This window comes from Amblyomma maculatum, chromosome 10 (assembly GCF_055883805.1).
Source record: "Amblyomma maculatum isolate TAMU_Amacu chromosome 10, ASM5588380v1, whole genome shotgun sequence".
Classification (NCBI taxonomy): domain Eukaryota; kingdom Metazoa; phylum Arthropoda; class Arachnida; order Ixodida; family Ixodidae; genus Amblyomma; species Amblyomma maculatum.
In genome coordinates this window covers 25,032,891-25,053,194 of record NC_139353.1, presented here as the reverse complement: position 1 = coordinate 25,053,194, position 20,304 = coordinate 25,032,891, and positions in this window count along the sequence as shown.

Genomic DNA, 20,304 nt, shown 5'->3' with positions numbered 1-20,304 from the left:
CATTCTTTGTTTCATTGACACTGCCGCACCAAACGGCTCCAAGATGAAATACGAAGAGCTCTTCTTCGGTATCAACAGCATACCATCTGATTGAAAATGCGTTATCGCATGTTATCCCGGTATGCAGAGAAGGATTCCGATTCTCGTGCCGAGTAAAGGAGCTCTAAAACACAAAGATTCAATGCATAATTAGTCAGGTAGAAAAGCCAAAGATCTGCTGCGTCCACGTAGTGCCAGTCCAAAGATATTTGGCGATGTAGCTTCGTGTGTCGACTTCAAATATATGAATACGTTTGTGACTATGTAGCGGCATTCCTTTACGCAACTCGTTCAATACGCAGAAAAGGCAAAGGACTTGTGAAAACTAAACTACGCCGCCGTTGACACACTTCAACTGATGAAAACCCGAATCGAATGAAAAGGACTCCCACGAAATGGAGTACGTGGTCGTCGAACTGTTGGTCTCATATTGAATTTCCAGTTGAGATCTTTGCATTCTTTGTTTCATTGACACTGCCGCACCAAACGGCTCCAAGATGAAATACGAAGAGCTCTTCTTCGGTATCAACAGCATACCATCTGATTGAAAATGCGTTATCGCATGTTATCCCGCTATGCAGAGAAGGATTCCGATTCTCGTGCCGAGTAAAGGAGCTCTAAAACACAAAGATTCAATGCATAATTAGTCAGGTAGAAAAGCCAAAGATCTGCTGCGTCCACGTAGTGCCAGTCCAAAGATATTTGGCGATGTAGCTTCGTGTGTCGACTTCAAATATATGAATACGTTTGTGACTATGTAGCGGCATTCCTTTACGCAACTCGTTCAATACTCAGAAAAGGCAAAGGACTTGTGAAAACTAAACTACGCCGCCGTTGACACACTTCAACTGATGAAAACCCGAATCGAATGAAAAGGACTCCCACGAAATGGAGTACGTGGTCGTCGAACTATTGGTCTCATCTTGAATTTCCAGTTGACATCTTTGCATTCTTTGTTTTATCCACTCTGCCGCACCAAACGGCTCCAAGATGAAATACGAAGAGCTCTTCTCCGGTATCAACAGCATACCATCTGATTGAAAATGCGTTATCGCATGTTATCCCGGTATGCAGAGAAGGATTCCGATTCTCGTGCCGAGTAAAGGAGCTCTAAAACACAAAGATTCAATGCATGATTAGTCAGGTAGAAAAGCCAAAGATCTGCTGCGTCCACGTAGTGCCAGTCCAAAGATATTTGGCGATGTAGCTTCGCGTGTCGACTTCAAATATATGAATACGTTTGTGACTATGTAGCGGCATTCCTTTACGCAACTCGTTTTCTGGCGTGAAACAATACGCAGAAAAGGCACAGGACTTGTTAAAACCAAACTACGCCGCCGTTGACACACTTCAACTGATGAAAACCCGAATCGAATGAAAAGGACTCCCACGAAATGCAGTACGTGGTCGTCGAACTGTTGCTCTCATATTGAATTTCCAGTTGAGATCTTTGCATTCTTTGTTGCATCGACACTGCCGCACCAAACGGCTCCAAGATGAAATACGAAGAGCGCTTCTTCGGTATCAACAGCATACCATCTGATTGAAAATGCGTTATCGCATGTTATCCCGGTATGCAGAGGAGGATTCCGATTCTCGTGCCGAGTAAAGGAGCTCGAAAACACGAAGATTCAATGCATGATAAGTCAGGTAGAAAAGCCAAAGATCTGCTGCGTCCACGTAGTGCCAGTCCAAACATATTTGGCGATGTAGCTTCGTGTGTCGACTTCAAATATATGAATACGTTTGTGACTATGTAGCGGCTTTCCTTTACGCAACTCGTTTTCTGGCGTGAAACAATACGCAGAAAAGGCACAGGACTTGTTAAAACCAAACTATACGCCGCCGTTGACACACTTCAACTGATGAAAACCCGAATCGAATGAAAAGGACTCCCACGAAATGCAGTACGTGGTCGTCGAACTGTTGCTCTCATACTGAATTTCCAGTTGAGATCTTTGCATTCTTTGTTGCATCGACACTGCCGCACCAAACGGCTCCAAGATGAAATACGAAGAGCGCTTCTTCGGTATCAACAGCATACCATCTGATTGAAAATGCGTTATCGCATGTTATTCCAGTATGCAGAGAAGGATTCCGATTCTCGTGCCGAGTAAAGGAGCTCGAAAACACGAAGATTCAATGCATGATAAGTCAGGTAGAAAAGCCAAAGATCTGCTGCGTCCACGTAGTGCCAGTCCAAAGATATTTGGCGATGTAGCTTCGCGTGTCGACTTCAAATCTATGAATACGTTTGTGACTATGTACCGGCATTCCTTTACGCAACTCGTTTTCTGACGTGAAACAATACGCAGAAAAGGCACAGGACTTGTTAAAACCAAACTACGCCGCCGTTGACACACTTCAACTGATGAAAACCCGAATCGAATGAAAAGGACTCCCACGAAATGCAGTACGTGGTCGTCGAACTGTTGCTCTCATATTGAATTTCCAGTTGAGATCTTTGCATTCTTTGTTGCATCGACACTGCCGCACCAAACGGCTCCAAGATGAAATACGAAGAGCGCTTCTTCGGTATCAACAGCATACCATCTGATTGAAAATGCGTTATCGCATGTTATTCCAGTATGCAGAGAAGGATTCCGATTCTCGTGCCGAGTAAAGGAGCTCGAAAACACGAAGATTCAATGCATGATAAGTCAGGTAGAAAAGCCAAAGATCTGCTGCGTCCACGTAGTGCCAGTCCAAAGATATTTGGCGATGTAGCTTCGCGTGTCGACTTCAAATATATGAATACGTTTGTGACTATGTAGCGGCATTCCTTTACGCAACTCGTTTTCTGGCGTGAAACAATACGCAGAAAAGGCACAGGACTTGTTAAAACCAAACTACGCCGCCGTTGACACACTTCAACTGATGAAAACCCGAATCGAATGAAAAGGACTCCCACGAAATGGAGTACGTGGTCGTCGAACTGTTGCTCTCATATTGAATTTCCAGTTGAGATCTTTGCATTCTTTGTTGCATCGACACTGCCGCACCAAACGGCTCCAAGATGAAATACGAAGAGCGCTTCTTCGGTATCAACAGCATACCATCTGATTGAAAATGCGTTATCGCATGTTATCCCGGTATGCAGAGGAGGATTCCGATTCTCGTGCCGAGTAAAGGAGCTCGAAAACACGAAGATTCAATGCATGATAAGTCAGGTAGAAAAGCCAAAGATCTGCTGCGTCCACGTAGTGCCAGTCCAAAGATATTTGGCGATGTAGCTTCGCGTGTCGACTTCAAATATATGAATACGTTTGTGACTATGTAGCGGCATTCCTTTACGCAACTCGTTTTCTGGCGTGAAACAATACGCAGAAAAGGCACAGGACTTGTTAAAACCAAACTACGCCGCCGTTGACACACTTCAACTGATGAAAACCCGAATCGAATGAAAAGGACTCCCACGAAATGCAGTACGTGGTCGTCGAACTGTTGCTCTCATATTGAATTTCCAGTTGAGATCTTTGCATTCTTTGTTGCATCGACACTGCCGCACCAAACGGCTCCAAGATGAAATACGAAGAGCGCTTCTTCGGTATCAACAGCATACCATCTGATTGAAAATGCGTTATCGCATGTTATCCCGGTATGCAGAGAAGGATTCCGATTCTCGTGCCGAGTAAAGAAGCTCGAAAACACGAAGATTCAATGCATGATTAGTCAGGTAGAAAAGCCAAAGATCTGCTGCGTCCACGTAGTGCCAGTCCAAAGATATTTGGCGATGTAGCTTCGTGTGTCGACTTCAAATATATGAATACGTTTGTGACTATGTAGCGGCATTCCTTTACGCAACTCGTTTTCTGGCGTGAAACAATACGCAGAAAAGGCACAGGACTTGTTAAAACCAAACTACGCCGCCGTTGACACACTTCAACTGATGAAAACCCGAATCGAATGAAAAGGACTCCCACGAAATGCAGTACGTGGTCGTCGAACTGTTGGTCTCATATTGAATTTCCAGTTGAGATCTTTGCATTCTTTGTTTCATCGACCCTGACGCACCAAACGGCTCCAAGATGAAATACGAAGAGCGCTTCTTCGGTATCAACAGCATACCATCTGATTGAAAATGCGTTATCGCATGTTATCCCGGTATGCAGAGAAGGATTCCGATTCTCGTGCCGAGTAAAGAAGCTCGAAAACACGAAGATTCAATGCATGATTAGTCAGGTAGAAAAGCCAAAGATCTGCTGCGTCCACGTAGTGCCAGTCCAAAGATATTTGGCGATGTAGCTTCGTGTGTCGACTTCAAATATATGAATACGTTTGTGACTATGTAGCGGCATTCCTTTACGCAACTCGTTTTCTGGCGTGAAACAATACGCAGAAAAGGCACAGGACTTGTTAAAACCAAACTACGCCGCCGTTGACACACTTCAACTGATGAAAACCCGAATCGAATGAAAAGGACTCCCACGAAATGCAGTACGTGGTCGTCGAACTGTTGGTCTCATATTGAATTTCCAGTTGAGATCTTTGCATTCTTTGTTTCATCGACCCTGACGCACCAAACGGCTCCAAGATGAAATACGAAGAGCGCTTCTTCGGTATCAACAGCATACCATCTGATTGAAAATGCGTTATCGCATGTTATCCCGGTATGCAGAGAAGGATTCCGATTCTCGTGCCGAGTAAAGAAGCTCGAAAACACGAAGATTCAATGCATGATTAGTCAGGTAGAAAAGCCAAAGATCTGCTGCGTCCACGTAGTGCCAGTCCAAAGATATTTGGCGATGTAGCTTCGTGTGTCGACTTCAGATATATGAATACGTTTGTGACAATGTAGCGCCATTCCTTTACGCAACTTGTTTTCTGGCGTGAAACAATACGGAGAAAAGGCAAAGGACTTGTGAAAACCAAACTACGCCGCCGTTGACACACTTCAACTGATGAAAACCCGAATCGAATGAAAAGGACTCCCACGAAATGCAGTACGTGGTCGTCGAACTGTTGGTCTCATATTGAATTTCCAGTTGAGATCTTTGCATTCTTTGTTTCATCGACACTGCCGCACCAAACGGCTCCAAGATGAAATACGAAGAGCGCTTCTTCGGTATCAACAGCATACCATCTGATTGAAAATGCGTTATCGCATGTTATCCCGGTATGCAGAGAAGGATTCCGATTCTCGTGCCGAGTAAAGAAGCTCGAAAACACGAAGATTCAATGCATGATTAGTCAGGTAGAAAAGCCAAAGATCTGCTGCGTCCACGTAGTGCCAGTCCAAAGATATTTGGCGATGTAGCTTCGTGTGTCGACTTCAAATATATGAATACGTTTGTGACTATGTAAAGGCATTCCTTTACGCAACTCGTTTTCTGGCGTGAAACAATACGCAGAAAAGGCACAGGACTTGTGAAAACCAAACTACGGCGCCGTTGACATACTTCAAATGATGAAAACCCGAATCGAATGAAAAGGACTCCCACGAAATGGAGTACGTGGTCGTCGAACTGTTGGTCTCATATTGAATTTCCAGTTGAGATCTTCGCATTCTTTGTTTCATCGACACTGCCGCACCAAACGGCTCCAAGATTAAATACGAAGAGCGCTTCTTCGGTATCAACAGCACACCATCTGATTGAAAATGCGTTATCGCATGTTATCCCGGTATGCAGAGAAGGATTCCGATTCTCGTGCCGAGTAAAGGAGCTCGAAAACACGAAGATTCAATGCATGATTAGTCAGGTAGAAAAGCCAAAGATCTGCTGCGTCCACGTAGTGCCAGTCCAAAGATATTTGGCGATGTAGCTTCGTGTGTCGACTTCAAATATATGAATACGTTTGTGACTATGTAAAGGCATTCCTTTACGCAACTCGTTTTCTGGCGTGAAACAATACGCAGAAAAGGCACAGGACTTGTGAAAACCAAACTACGCCGCCGTTGACACACTTCAAATGATGAAAACCCGATTCGAATGAAAAGGACTCCCACGAAATGGAGTACGTGGTCGTCGAACTGTTGGTCTCATATTGAATTTCCAGTTGAGATCTTTGCATTCTTTGTTTCATTGACCCTGCCGCACCAAACGGCTCCAAGATGAAATACGAAGAGCTCTTCTTCGGTATCAACAGCATACGACCTGATTGAAAATGCGTTATCGCATGTTATCCCGGTATGCAGAGAAGGATTCCGATTCTCGTGCCGAGTAAAGGAGCTCGAAAACACGAAGATTCAATGCATGATTAGTCAGGTAGAAAAGCCAAAGATCTGCTGCGTCCACGTAGTACCAGTCCAAAGATATTTGGCGATGTAGCTTCGTGTGTCGACTTCAAATATATGAATACGTTTGTGACTATGTAAAGGCATTCCTTTACGCAACTCGTTTTCTGGCGTGAAACAATACGCAGAAAAGGCACAGGACTTGTGAAAACCAAACTACGCCGCCGTTGACACACTTCAAATGATGAAAACCCGAATCGAATGAAAAGGACTCCCACGAAATGGAGTACGTGGTCGTCGAACTGTTGGTCTCATATTGAATTTCCAGTTGAGATCTTCGCATTCTTTGTTTCATCGACACTGCCGCACCAAACGGCTCCAAGATTAAATACGAAGAGCGCTTCTTCGGTATCAACAGCATACCATCTGATTGAAAATGCGTTATCGCATGTTATCCCGGTATGCAGAGAAGGATTCCGATTCTCGTGCCGAGTAAAGGAGCTCGAAAACACGAAGATTCAATGCATGATTAGTCAGGTAGAAAAGCCAAAGATCTGCTGCGTCCACGTAGTGCCAGTCCAAAGATATTTGGCGATGTAGCTTCGTGTGTCGACTTCAAATATATGAATACGTTTGTGACTATGTAAAGGCATTCCTTTACGCAACTCGTTTTCTGGCGTGAAAAAATACGCAGAAAAGGCACAGGACTTGTGAAAACCAAACTACGCCGCCGTTGACACACTTCAAATGATGAAAACCCGAATCGAATGAAAAGGACTCCCACGAAATGGAGTACGTGGTCGTCGAACTGTTGGTCTCATATTGAATTTCCAGTTGAGATCTTCGCATTCTTTGTTTCATCGACACTGCCGCACCAAACGGCTCCAAGATTAAATACGAAGAGCGCTTCTTCGGTATCAACAGCATACCATCTGATTGAAAATGCGTTATCGCATGTTATCCAGGTATGCAGAGAAGGATTCCGATTCTCGTGCCGAGTAAAGGAGCTCGAAAACACGAAGATTCAATGCATGATTAGTCAGGTAGAAAAGCCAAAGATCTGCTCCGTCCACGTAGTGCCAGTCCAAAGATATTTGGCGATGTAGCTTCGTGTGTCGACTTCAAATATATGAATACGTTTGTGACTATGTAAAGGCATTACTTTACGCAACTCGTTTTCTGGCGTGAAACAATACGCAGAAAAAGCACAGGACTTGTGAAAACCAAACTACGCCGCCGTTGACACACTTCAAATGATGAAAACCCGAATCGAATGAAAAGGACTCCCACGAAATGGAGTACGTGGTCGTCGAACTGTTGGTCTCATATTGAATTTCCAGTTGAGATCTTTGCATTCTTTGTTTCATCGACCCTGCCGCACCAAACGGCTCCAAGATGAAATACGAAGAGCTCTTCTTCGGTATCAACAGCATACGACCTGATTGAAAATGCGTTATCGCATGTTATCCCGGTATGCAGAGAAGGATTCCGATTCTCGTGCCGAGTAAAGGAGCTCGAAAACACGAAGATTCAATGCATGATTAGTCAGGTAGAAAAGCCAAAGATCTGCTGCGTCCACGTAGTGCCAGTCCAAAGATATTTGGCGATGTAGCTTCGTGTGTCGACTTCAAATATATGAATACGTTTGTGACTATGTAAAGGCATTCCTTTACGCAACTCGTTTTCTGGCGTGAAACAATACGCAGAAAAGGCACAGGACTTGTGAAAACCAAACTACGCCGCCGTTGACACACTTCAAATGATGAAAACCCGAATCGAATGAAAAGGACTCCCACGAAATGGAGTACGTGGTCGTCGAACTGTTGGTCTCATATTGAATTTCCAGTTGAGATCTTCGCATTCTTTGTTTCATCGACACTGCCGCACCAAACGGCTCCAAGATTAAATACGAAGAGCGCTTCTTCGGTATCAACAGCATACCATCTGATTGAAAATGCGTTATCGCATGTTATCCCGGTATGCAGAGAAGGATTCCGATTCTCGTGCCGAGTAAAGAAGCTCGAAAACACGAAGATTCAATGCATGATTAGTCAGGTAGAAAAGCCAAAGATCTGCTGCGTCCACGTAGTGCCAGTCCAAAGATAATTGGCGATGTAGCTTCGTGTGTCGACTTCAAATATATGAATACGTTTGTGACTATGTAAAGGCATTCCTTTACGCAACTCGTTTTCTGGCGTGAAACAATACGCAGAAAAGGCACAGGACTTGTGAAAACCAAACTACGCCGCCGTTGACACACTTCAAATGATGAAAACCCGAATCGAATGAAAAGGACTCCCACGAAATGGAGTACGTGGTCGTCGAACTGTTGGTCTCATATTGAATTTCCAGTTGAGATCTTTGCATTCTTTGTTTCATCGACCCTGCCGCACCAAACGGCTCCAAGATGAAATACGAAGAGCGCTTCTTCGGTATCAACAGCGTACCATCTGATTGAAAATGCGTTATCGCATGTTATCCCGGTATGCAGAGAAGGATTCCGATTCTCGTGCCGAGTAAAGAAGCTCGAAAACACGAAGATTCAATGCATGATTAGTCAGCTAGAAAAGCCAAAGATCTGCTGCGTCCACGTAGTGCCAGTCCAAAGATTTGGCGATGTAGGGTCATGTGTCGACATCAAATATATGAATACGTTTGTGACTATGTAGCGGCATTCCTTTATGCAACTCGTTTTTTGGCGTGAAACAATACGCAGAAAAGGCAAAGGACTTGTGAAAACCAAACTACGCCGCCGTTGACACACTTCAAATGATGAAAACCCGAATCGAAAGAAAATAACTCCCACGAAATGGAGTACGTGGTCGTCGAACTGTTGGTCTCATCTTGAATTTCCAGTTGAGATCTTTGCATTCTTTGTTTTATCGACACTGCCGCACCAAACGGCTCCAAGATGAAATACGAAGAGCTCTTCTTCGGTATCAACAGCATACGACCTGATTGAAAATGCGTTATCGCATGTTATCCCGGTAGGCAGAGAAGGATTCCGATTCTCGTGCCGAGTAAAGGAGCTCGAAAACACGAAGATTCAATGCATGATTAGTCAGGTAGAAAAGCCAAAGATCTGCTGCGTCCACGTAGTGCCAGTCCAAAGATTTGGCGATGTAGGGTCATGTGTCGACATCAAATATATGAATACATTTGTGACTATGTAGCGGCATTCCTTTATGCAACTCGTTTTTTGGCGTGAAACAATACGCAGAAAAGGCAAAGGACTTGTGAAAACCAAACTACGCCGCCGTTGACACACTTCAAATGATGAAAACCCGAATCGAAAGAAAATAACTCCCACGAAATGGAGTACGTGGTCGTCGAACTGTTGGTCTCATATTGAATTTCCAGTTGAGATCTTTGCATTCTTTGTTTTATCGACACTGCCGCACCAAACGGCTCCAAGATGAAATACGAAGAGCTCTTCTCCGGTATCAACAGCATATCATCTAATCGAAAATGCGTTATCGCATGTTATCCCAGTATGCAGAGAAGGATTCCGATTCTCGTGCCGTGTAAAGGAGTTCGAAAACACGAAGATTCAATGCATAATTAGTCAGGTAGAAAAGCCAAAGATCTGCTGCGTCCACGTAGTGCCAGTCCAAAGATGTTTGGCGATGTAGCTTCATGTGTCGACTTCAAATATATGAATACGTTTGTGACTAGGTAGCGGCATTCCTGTATGCAACTCGTTTTCTGGCGTGAAACAATACGCAGAAAAGGCACAGGAGTTGTGAAAACCAAATTACGCCGCCGTTGAGACACTTCAACTGATGAAAACCCGAATCGAATGAAAAGGACTCCCACGAAATGGAGTACGTGGTCGTCGAACTGTTGGTCTCATCTTGAATTTCCAGTTGAGATCTTTGCATTCTTTGTTTCATCGACACTGCCGCACCAAGCGGCTCCAAGATGAAATACGAAGAGCTCTTCTCCGGTATCAACAGCATATCATCTAATCGAAAATGCGTTATCGCATGTTATCCCAGTATGCAGAGAAGGATTCCGATTCTCGTGCCGTGTAAAGGAGTTCGAAAACACGAAGATTCAATGCATAATTAGTCAGGTAGAAAAGCCAAAGATCTGCTGCGTCCACGTAGTGCCAGTCCAAAGATGTTTGGCGATGTAGCTTCATGTGTCGACTTCAAATATATGAATACGTTTGTGACTAGGTAGCGGCATTCCTGTATGCAACTCGTTTTCTGGCGTGAAACAATACGCAGAAAAGGCACAGGAGTTGTGAAACCCAAACTACGCTGCCGTTGACACACTTCAAATGATGAAAACCCGAATCGAATGAAAATGACTTCTACGAAATGGAGTACGTGGTTGTCGGACTGTTGGTCTCATCTTGAATTCCCAGTTGGGATCTTTGCATTCTTTGTTTCATCGACACTGCCGCACCAAGCGGCTCCAAGATGAAATACGAAGAGCTCTTCTCCGGTATCAACAGCATATCATCTAATCGAAAATGCGTTATCGCATGTTATCCCAGTATGCAGAGAAGGATTCCGATTCTCGTGCCGTGTAAAGGAGTTCGAAAACACGAAGACTCAATGCATAATTAGTCAGGTAGAAAAGCCAAAGATCTGCTGCGTCCACGTAGTGCTTGTCCAAAGATATTTGGCGATGTCGCTTCATGTGTCGACTTCAAATATATGAATACGTTTGTGACTAGGTAGCGGCATTCCTTTATGGAACTCGTTTTCTGGCGTGAAACAATACGCAGAAAAGGCACAGGAGTTGTGAAACCCAAACTACGCTGCCGTTGACACACTTCAAACCATGAAAACCCGAATCGAATGAAAATGACTCCCCTGAAATGGAGTACGTGGTCGTCGAACTGTTGGTCTCATATTGAATTTCCAGTTGAGATCTTTGCATTCTTTGTTTCATCGATACTGCCGCACCAAACGGCTCCAAGATTAAATACGAAGAGCGCTTCTTCGGTATCAACAGCATACCATCTGATTGAAAATGCGTTATTGCATGTTATCCCGGTATGCAGAGGAGGATTCCGATTCTCGTGCCGAGTAAAGGAGTTCGAAAACACGAAGATTCAATGCATGATTAGTCAGGTAGAAAAGCCAAAGATCTGCTGCGTCCACGTAGTGCTAGTCCAAAGATATTTGGCGATGTAGCTTCGTGTGTCGACTTCAATTATATGAATGCGTTTGTGACTATGTAGCGGCATTCCTTTACGCAACTCGTTTTCTGGCGTGAAACAATACGCAGAAAAGGCAAAGGACTTGTGAAAACCAAACTACGCCGCCGTTGACACACTTCAACTGATGAAAACCCGAATCGAATGAAAAGGACTCCCACGAAATGGAGTACGTGGTCGTCGAACTGTTGGTCTCATATTGAATTTCCAGTTGAGATCTTTGCATTCTTTGTTTCATCGATACTGCCGCACCAAACGGCTCCAAGATTAAATACGAAGAGCGCTTCTTCGGTATCAACAGCATACCATCTGATTGAAAATGCGTTATCGCATGTTATCCCGGTATGCAGAGAAGGATTCCGATTCTCGTGCCGAGTAAAGGAGCTCCAAAACACGAAGATTCAATGCATGATTAGTCAGGTAGAAAAGCCAAAGATCTGCTGCGTCCACGTAGTGCCAGTCCAAAGATATTTGGCGATGTAGCTTCGTGTGTCGACTTCAAATATATGAATACGTTTGTGACTAGGTGGCGGCATTTCTTGCCTTGTCAGATGGAAGAGAGGATGCACCAGGTGCCGTCCTCCTGTGAGGGTAAAGACCTCAACCAGCGACCATCATCATCCTACGGCAACCCCAGGCAAGGCCTCCCGCACCACAAGGGTGGGGGGATTTTTGTTTCTAGTGAGCGGGCTTTTCCCAGCCACGGGGCTCATGTAATCTGTCTTATTGCCACCAGGGCGAAGTCGCAGCGCCAGTGCACCCCGTCCGTGCACCCCGGCGGGTCAAAGCCTGACGTGAGCGAATCTTCTAATATCTGACTTCGAGTCTTGAATTTTCTTTGAAAATTATGGGGGTGACCCCATTCTTCATAAAACTTTTTCTTGCCGAGCTGGCGTCTTCCCCGATCAAGGTGGAACCACAGCTCCTTCCCAAGTTTCTTCTTCACCTCGAGGAGGCGGGGTGTTCTCGTGCTGTAGATTGCTCGGCATCTAGCGATCCAGATTTGATGACTTTTTTCAACGAGTCCAGATGAACTGCTTTCGTGCTTTGCTAAGCAGCGGGTTGAGATACTTGACGGTGGCATATGGTATTCCTGGCAGCTCAAACAGTTCTTTCAGGCGATCCAGGAGTTAGGTAGGGAGGATAAACTGGAGAAATATGTGTTCCGCAGTCTCCCGCACTCCACAGAAAGGACTTGCATCGATGGATACAGGCAATGTCGGCACAAAGGCTCGGCGGCGGATCGGTAAAATGCCGCGAGCGTAACGCCACGCGAATGACGCGCGGCGTGCATCCAAGACGGGCGCAGAGATGTATTTCCACATGGGACGCTGGGCGGACATTAGATCTCTGTGTAGATGGTTCGGTAGAGGTCGGGTCAGTAGGTCTAGTACGGTCTTCAGTTGCGCAGTCTGAGACTCTTCCTTTAACTCCTCTCTCAGCAGTAGCGAATCCTCCGCAGCCATACGAAAAAACGTGCGCGGCGTCCCAGCGCGAGGGGAGTTATGCGACAAGGGCTCCCTGGTAAAGGCTGCGAGCCTGGTTGACAAGAAGTAAGTGGTGAACGTTCTTGTCAGTGGTATGTCGCACTCTTTCAGAATCTCGTTCTTTGGCATGAAACAATACGTAGAAAAGGCACAGGACTTGTGAGGACCAAACGACGTCGCTATTGACACACTTCAAATGATGAAAACCCAAATCGAATGAAAAGAACGCTCACGAAATGGAGTACGTGGTGGTCGAACTTTTGCTCTCCTCACATTGCATTGATAGTTTGGCATCTTCCCATTCTCCGTTTCATTGACGCTGCCACAGCAAAGGACGCCAGGACCTTGCAATCGCGATCATCCTGTCAATCGGATGGTTCGTAGCCCTACCGATCAATACAAAATCTATAACATGTCTTGTATGGTCGGGGGTGCCATATGACCGATTTTGGTGGACTGCAGCCCGGCCTCTGCCATGTGGACATGTAACTCTCTTGTTTGATTGCCCTGAGTGCCCTCACTTATTTTGAACTGTATTATTACATTCCGTAATGACAGTTAGCTGAACTCTTTTCGTTGTTATCGTTTCCTTGTTCCTACTTAATTGTCCTTGTTTTCGTTTCTCTCTCCCAATTTTTTTTTTGTTCTTGGGCCTGCATTCTTTACCCCCTCCCCCACTGAACTGCACCCGCTCCCTTCTCTCCCTTTTTTTATTTCCCTCGACTTCTTTTTTTGACTGCTCTTCCTTCCTACAGTTCCCCGCACCTTCCTTTATCGTGGGCACTCTCGAGCACATCGCAAGGATCTTGGCACGCTGGAGCCAGCCTTGTGTGTGTTTTTTTTTCTCGTCTCTATAATGAGCCATTTTGTCGCGGGGCATTTCTGCCCTAAAAATCACTTTTGGCGCCCGATATGTGTGCCATATTTCTATTATGGTTTGAATAGTTACGGATCGGCTACGCCACTGCCAAGTTGCGCAACCAAAGGGCAACCTTGGCGGTCACGAACTGAGTAACGAAATGCTCACTAGCCCCGACGGCTGGAATGGAAACATTGCCATAGCGGTATCATACGAAGATTCAAAGATGAAAAACGACGATTGAGGAGACTTTGAGGACATTTTCACCGCCAATGGCATGGAGAAAGGAGCCGGTCCACCCGAAATTATTATGCGGATTCATTATGCGGACATGAGCAAAAATGGACAACACGAAATGGCAGAAATCTACAAGCACGCACCTGCAGAAGCCGGGGTGCGACATCCTGGCGACCGAGGAGAAAGACGGAGAAGACAATGCCCGAGCTAAATTTGAGAATGTTTGATAAGAATTTTCGTCTACAAAAGAGCGACTACAAAATTATTATGAGGGCCAAAGAGGGTTTTCAACTGGGGCAATACTGAACGGTGGTAATGTGAGTCATTCAAGAGGCAGGATAACACCATCCACAATGCCTAGGCATAGAACTCGAGTCCGACGGGGCTCCAACATAATTATATTAAGTGCATCATTTTCAGAGACAGCACTCGTCTTGAAGCAAATACGACAAATGGTAATTGGGGGAGTTAGGTACAAAGGGAATATGTATGCATCGACACCTGAGGATGTTATCCAGACAGTCGTGCACAAACTAGAGGCAGGGAAACAAACAGAACTTCTGGGAAGCCTAAGAGTTCGGAGGCGAGAAGTATAAATTGTCTTTGAAGCAATGCCGGCGGCGAGTAAATGTCAGCAATGATCGTTTTAACGGTTGGTGTGCCAAGATAAGTCGTATATGCTGCAGAAGAATTCAAGTTCTACCTGTATCGAGTTATTTAGAAAGATTACCAGGTCTTTCTGCAACCCGGACACCGTTTGGGCATATGCGTACACCCGGAACAAAGGGCTGCAGTGAAAGCAGCACCCAGAACCCCAAAGAAAGCCATAAATGCGCAGGTAGAAAATGCATACCCTGCAAAGACGACCGTCTCAGTGGGGACGAAGAAAAAAAAATAAAAACAAAGGAGAAGTGTCACAGAGTGCAGCGCAACCTAAAATCCTTGAGAACTGCGCCAGAAGGCAGAGGACGAGAAAGAACAAAACAATAAGCCTGCATCGGAAAAAGATGGCTTAGCTCCCAACGAGACAAGGACACCAGCACCTGAAGCAATAAAGGACTGAGAACGAGATACGGATCCCAATGAATGGCTGGTGAAAGCAGAAAGGGGCACAACGCAATGCCAGGCGACTATCCGAGCTTGTAGACAGGTGGAGAAGGCAAGGCGGAAAGAAAAAAACACCAACCGCAAGAACAAGGTCAGTTAGCATAGCAAAAGCTATGCTAACGCTGCTGAGTTCAATTTACGCAGCACTTCGAATCGCAAACGCCAATGATCGGCAGTAATGTGCACAAGAATTCGAAGACTTCAGCTACGTTGAATGACGCTGGGAGAAAGATGGAAATGTTCATTAAGAACACTCCTCTCTGCCATATGGGTTGAAAAGCACGAAACAATTTACAGTACCCTAATTGACGCCTTGAATGAAGAAAAATAACTTCGAATCGGTAAAAGCACTACGTACGGTACCCTCAACACTGTAGAGTGATGAACGAAGGCTTACAGCCGCTGATCTGCAAAGGCCAAGTCTTCATCTCCTGGATGACATGAGAATTTTTTCGGACACTACGGAAGAGCAGATCGACTCTATCGGCGCATTAAATGCTCCAAACTTTCAGAATTTCGGACCGAGGGCAGACTTCAAAAACAGAAGGCATGCCAGAGAACCAGTAGGTATATGATTTCGCTTTCACGTAAGAAACCACTGATAGAAACTCCGGTTGCATCCGGCATACCATAGCATACCATCAACGACAGAAGCAACTGTGGAGCTGTCACCAACAGAAGGAATTGAGAAACCGCTAAGTTCACGGTCAGAAACGCAGCCTCTGTGTTCTCCTGTGCCAACAAACAGCCGATAAACAACAAATGGCCAGGTCTGGCAGAGTTGTCAGAAAACCATTATAGCCTGCCTTTTAGTCGCGTAGGTGTGCCTGAATAGTGGCGAGAGGTGCCTGGAAGTGCGAGTGTGAAAGGGTTGTAATCCCTTCTGAGCAATACGGCGCACAAGCACCCGTAGTTCATGCTTGTTCTCACGTAGCAGGCCAGGACCGTCGAAGGAGTGCCTGTTCCATGGTGGGGACTTCGCGGTCAAATTTATCCACCGTTTTGGGTGGACTGCTAGCCAGACCAGCAAACAGCTGCTCATTTACTCCGTGCATTGAGAATCTCACCCTCCTTACTTCTGCGATGGCGAGAAACTCAGATCACGAGCATCTCTACGCTCTTCCTGGGCCTCTGTATCAGACACTGAACGACCTATTCAGCCTTTTCTTTCCACTGTCATAGTCATGTAAGAGCTGACAAAAATATTCCGGTCAGGTCAGGAGACTCGACTCATGGTTCTCAGTGTTGGTCTCAACGGGATCTTCAAAGCGAAATACACATGTTGCAACTCATGGTGGTAGTTCCGCTTGTTGTCACCGGTCACAGTCTAGTGATCGCGTCACTCTTCGGCATTCTCGGAAAGGTCACCATGGAAGAATCTTGGATATCTGGTGAGTAGGCGACGCGAGGAGGGGATTGAACCTACAGCGCCTGGTAGACCACAAGCTTTGGTGGCCGTTGTGAGTGGCATTCCGTCAGAGAAAGGGATAAGTTGCAGAGCGAACTCAGACAACTAAGACAAAAAGCCTTGCAGGGGGCGGCTATTCCTATGGACGGCAGGTGCTATTATGCCTTCACTCTCTTCTCTCTTTCATCAAGGGCAAAAAGTATAGATCTCTCTGACAGCTGTAACAATTTCTCAGAGTGGGCGTTGGGACAGCATCGTCATGCGGCTGTTTCACAGCGTGCGTTTCTTCGTGCAGATAATGGCAGCCTTTGAACTCAGCGACGGATCTAGGGCGCCAGCTGATACCATACCGGCAGCGCCTGTGACTGCCGACGGTCAAGTTGACAGAGTGGATCATGAACAGTACTGGCAACCCTACTATACCATGGCTCCATCGTACAAGCCCTGCCGTCCACGACATCACCTTCCTGCCTGGATAAAATAGACTGCAGTGGCCCGCGCCTTTCAGCGGGCGTGGGGACACCGTCGTCATGCAGCTGTTTCACAGCGTGCGTTTCTTCGTACAGGTTGGTAATAATGTTTCCATGTTCGCTAAGAAATCGAGCAATAGGTGCCTGCTGCTGTTCCCACGCCCGGGAATGCTGTTGCTTTTACTTGTGCAGTGCTTCAATGTTTCTACACAACTGCTTTTGGTGTCGGGAGATATTGAACTTAACCCTGGACCTGGAATGGACGCTGGTGTTGTCACGCGGTCCAAAGACGGCACTGTTGATAATTCTATGCAGAAACAGCTTAATGACATGTGGACTTTATTAGACGGCGTTAATTCAAGGACCGCTAAAATGGAGCAATCGCACTTAATAGCCTCTATAAATGATATAAAACTCAATCAGGAATCTATGATTAGAAATATTGCCGATATTGACGCAAGACTATCGGTAGTCGAATCTAAATCATCTGACAGTGATGGTGCCCATGAAGAACTGCGTAGTTTGCGTAAGCAAACGAATAAGCTTCTCAATGAAAATAACAAGGTACGTCTTGGACAAGCTGAGCTGGAAGACAGACAGCGAAGGGACAATCTTCTGTTCTATGGTATACCGGACAGTGTGTCCGAAACATGGGATGAATCGGAAGAAAAATTATTGAACCTGGTTTCAGGCTGCTTTGTTCCTGTTCTTACAAAGGACATGGTTGAACGAGCTCACAGTATTGGCGTTTTCTCGGACGAAAAATGTCCGATTGTTGTCAAGTTTCGGTCTTTCAAAACAAAGCAACAAATCCTAGTACAGTACGCCAAACTTAAAGATAAAAAGGTAACTGCAAGTGAAGATAATAATCTTCACTTACAGACAAGAATGGCCAGGAAGAAGCTTCTGCATTTCGCGAAGGAGGCTGACTTGAAGTATAAGCTGAGGTATAATAAACTGTTTAGTAACGACAAATGCTACGGCTATGACCCTATTCATGATAGCGTTTTTGAGCAAACTGCCCCACCGGGGTCTTTATCAGCCCCTGTATGCATGTATTTAGTCAGACACTTTTCAGCTAGCTAACATATAACATATTTGTATAATTCATAACCAAAGTTCGTCAAAACAGCAGAGAAGATAAACGCGGCACTTCACCCCTTCGTCGTTATTAATTCCCTGTGCCCCAAAAAAACTTTTTGGCAGCAAAACCAATCGCAGCACTCTTCCTTGCAGTCATCAGACAACAATGTATAAAATTTTGCAAGAAATATAAAAGGTCGACCAACCATCCGTTGTTCGATCTTACGTGGAAACACCCTATTAATTCCTCATTGGCGCTACAGCAGACGACGCTGGGGGTTGAGCAGCGCTGTAGTACACGAGCTACTCATATAACTGCCTACTGTAAATCACTTTGTCTCACAATCAAATGAAGATATCATTAATTACGGCGGCGCCTTAGCAGAGGAGCTGATGTATACAAGACACTCGGATTAGCCGCTACACAGGTGTGAAGAGAACTTTGCTTGTATCGCAGTTATTACTCCTACCCGCATCTCGGTATGGGTCAGCGATCCACAATAAGGGTTAATTTTTTTTTGACATTCCGTTATCCCTGGGCTTATTATTTAAGAGAACAATAAATTTAAGCACGCTTTCTTGACGCTAGCGCAAGAGATCGACGGACAGCTTGCGGGAGGCGTGACATGTGGAGGCAGTGCTGCCTTCGGACGATGCTTGAGTGTGCTGTTGCCGCGCGAGCAGCACGACATTCCAGTCACTGCGTCACTCTCTATGCTAAGAAAAGCAGTAATAGATGCTTGCTGCTGCTCCCGTGCCCATGAGTGTTCCTTGATATTGTTTGTGAATGCTTCTCAACATTTTTCTTGCTATTATGTTCCGGTGACGTGGAAACAAATCCGGGACCCAACACTCGCTCTGAAACCGCGTTCGAAAGCCTGTCTTTACCGGACGAGCCTTCCCAACAAATGGCTGCTGTGTTCAACCTTCTTAATTAAAGATGTGCATGCGCGATCTGTCCAATCTACAAAGATTCAAGCTGAACTTGTCGCTGACATTAAAGCAATCAAAGCCAGCCAGAAAAACTTAGAAAACCAAATTGGCCGCATTCAAGAAAGGTTGGATGTGCTTGAAGAAAAAACTTGCACGCTTGACCAGTTTGCTGAAAAGGCGACTGGTATCCAGAATTCGCTGGAAGCCCTGTCAATGCAGCACGATTCTTTGCAATCTCGCCTCGATGAACTGGAGGACAGATCGCGCCGCAATAACCTGCTTTTTAGGGGGATTCCTGACATCACGCGAGTCTTGGCAGCAAACTGAAAAAAGGGTGACAAAAGCCCTAACAGGCATTGTCGATAATTTATCCGGCTTGTCGATAGAGCGTGCCTCGGCCATTATTATCCATCCAGATGTCGTCCCATCATTGTAAAATTCAACAACTTCAAACTTAAAGAACGCGTACTTTCAACACGCAGCAAACTGAAAGATAAGAAGATAACTGTTTCCGAAGATTACTCCCCTGCCACTCGCACTGCCACATCCAACCTAGTTGCATTCGCGAAAAGCTTACCAGATGCACCGAGTTTCCAGTTGCGTTACAACAAAGTAACAGTGAACAATAAACTGTATACATACGATGCTTCCCCTGACAGCATCACCGAAACAACGACGCCACAGAAAACAGATTCCTGCAACGGGGAAGCATCGTCACACGACGACAGTTGGGAAAGCGAGAGGGGAAGTGGAGCATGCCTACCTAACACACACGTTCTCTTTTGCAACATCCGTAGCATCCTCAACAAACGAATTAGCCTCCGCCATTGATACTATTTATGCCGACATTATTGTACTAACAGAGACCACAAATTAACGACAGAACTTTTCCTGACCACACGAAAGTTTTCTTTCTATCGTTGTGACCGCACAAACAGGCAGGATAAAAACTTGCAATCACAATGCATTCAGGTACCCAGTTCCTTGGAATTTGGGCTAACATCGCTTTCAATAACCAGAAGCTTATAGTTGGAGTTTGTTACCGTCCTCCATCTGAATCTTTTGACTTTATGAATAAACTACACGATGCAATTAACCTGGTCGCATCTCGTTACCCTTCGTTACCAATGTTTCTACTCGGTGACTTTAATATTCCAAACAATACATGGGACACTGACCCCATTATCGTTTATCCATGCTCTACACTAGCTAATGACTTCCTTGACTTATGCTCTGTTTTCTCCTTTACGCAACTCGTAAAAGAACTCACTAGAACAACAGATACTGTTTCAAACACTCTTGATCTAGTACTTACAACGCAACCTTCATTCGT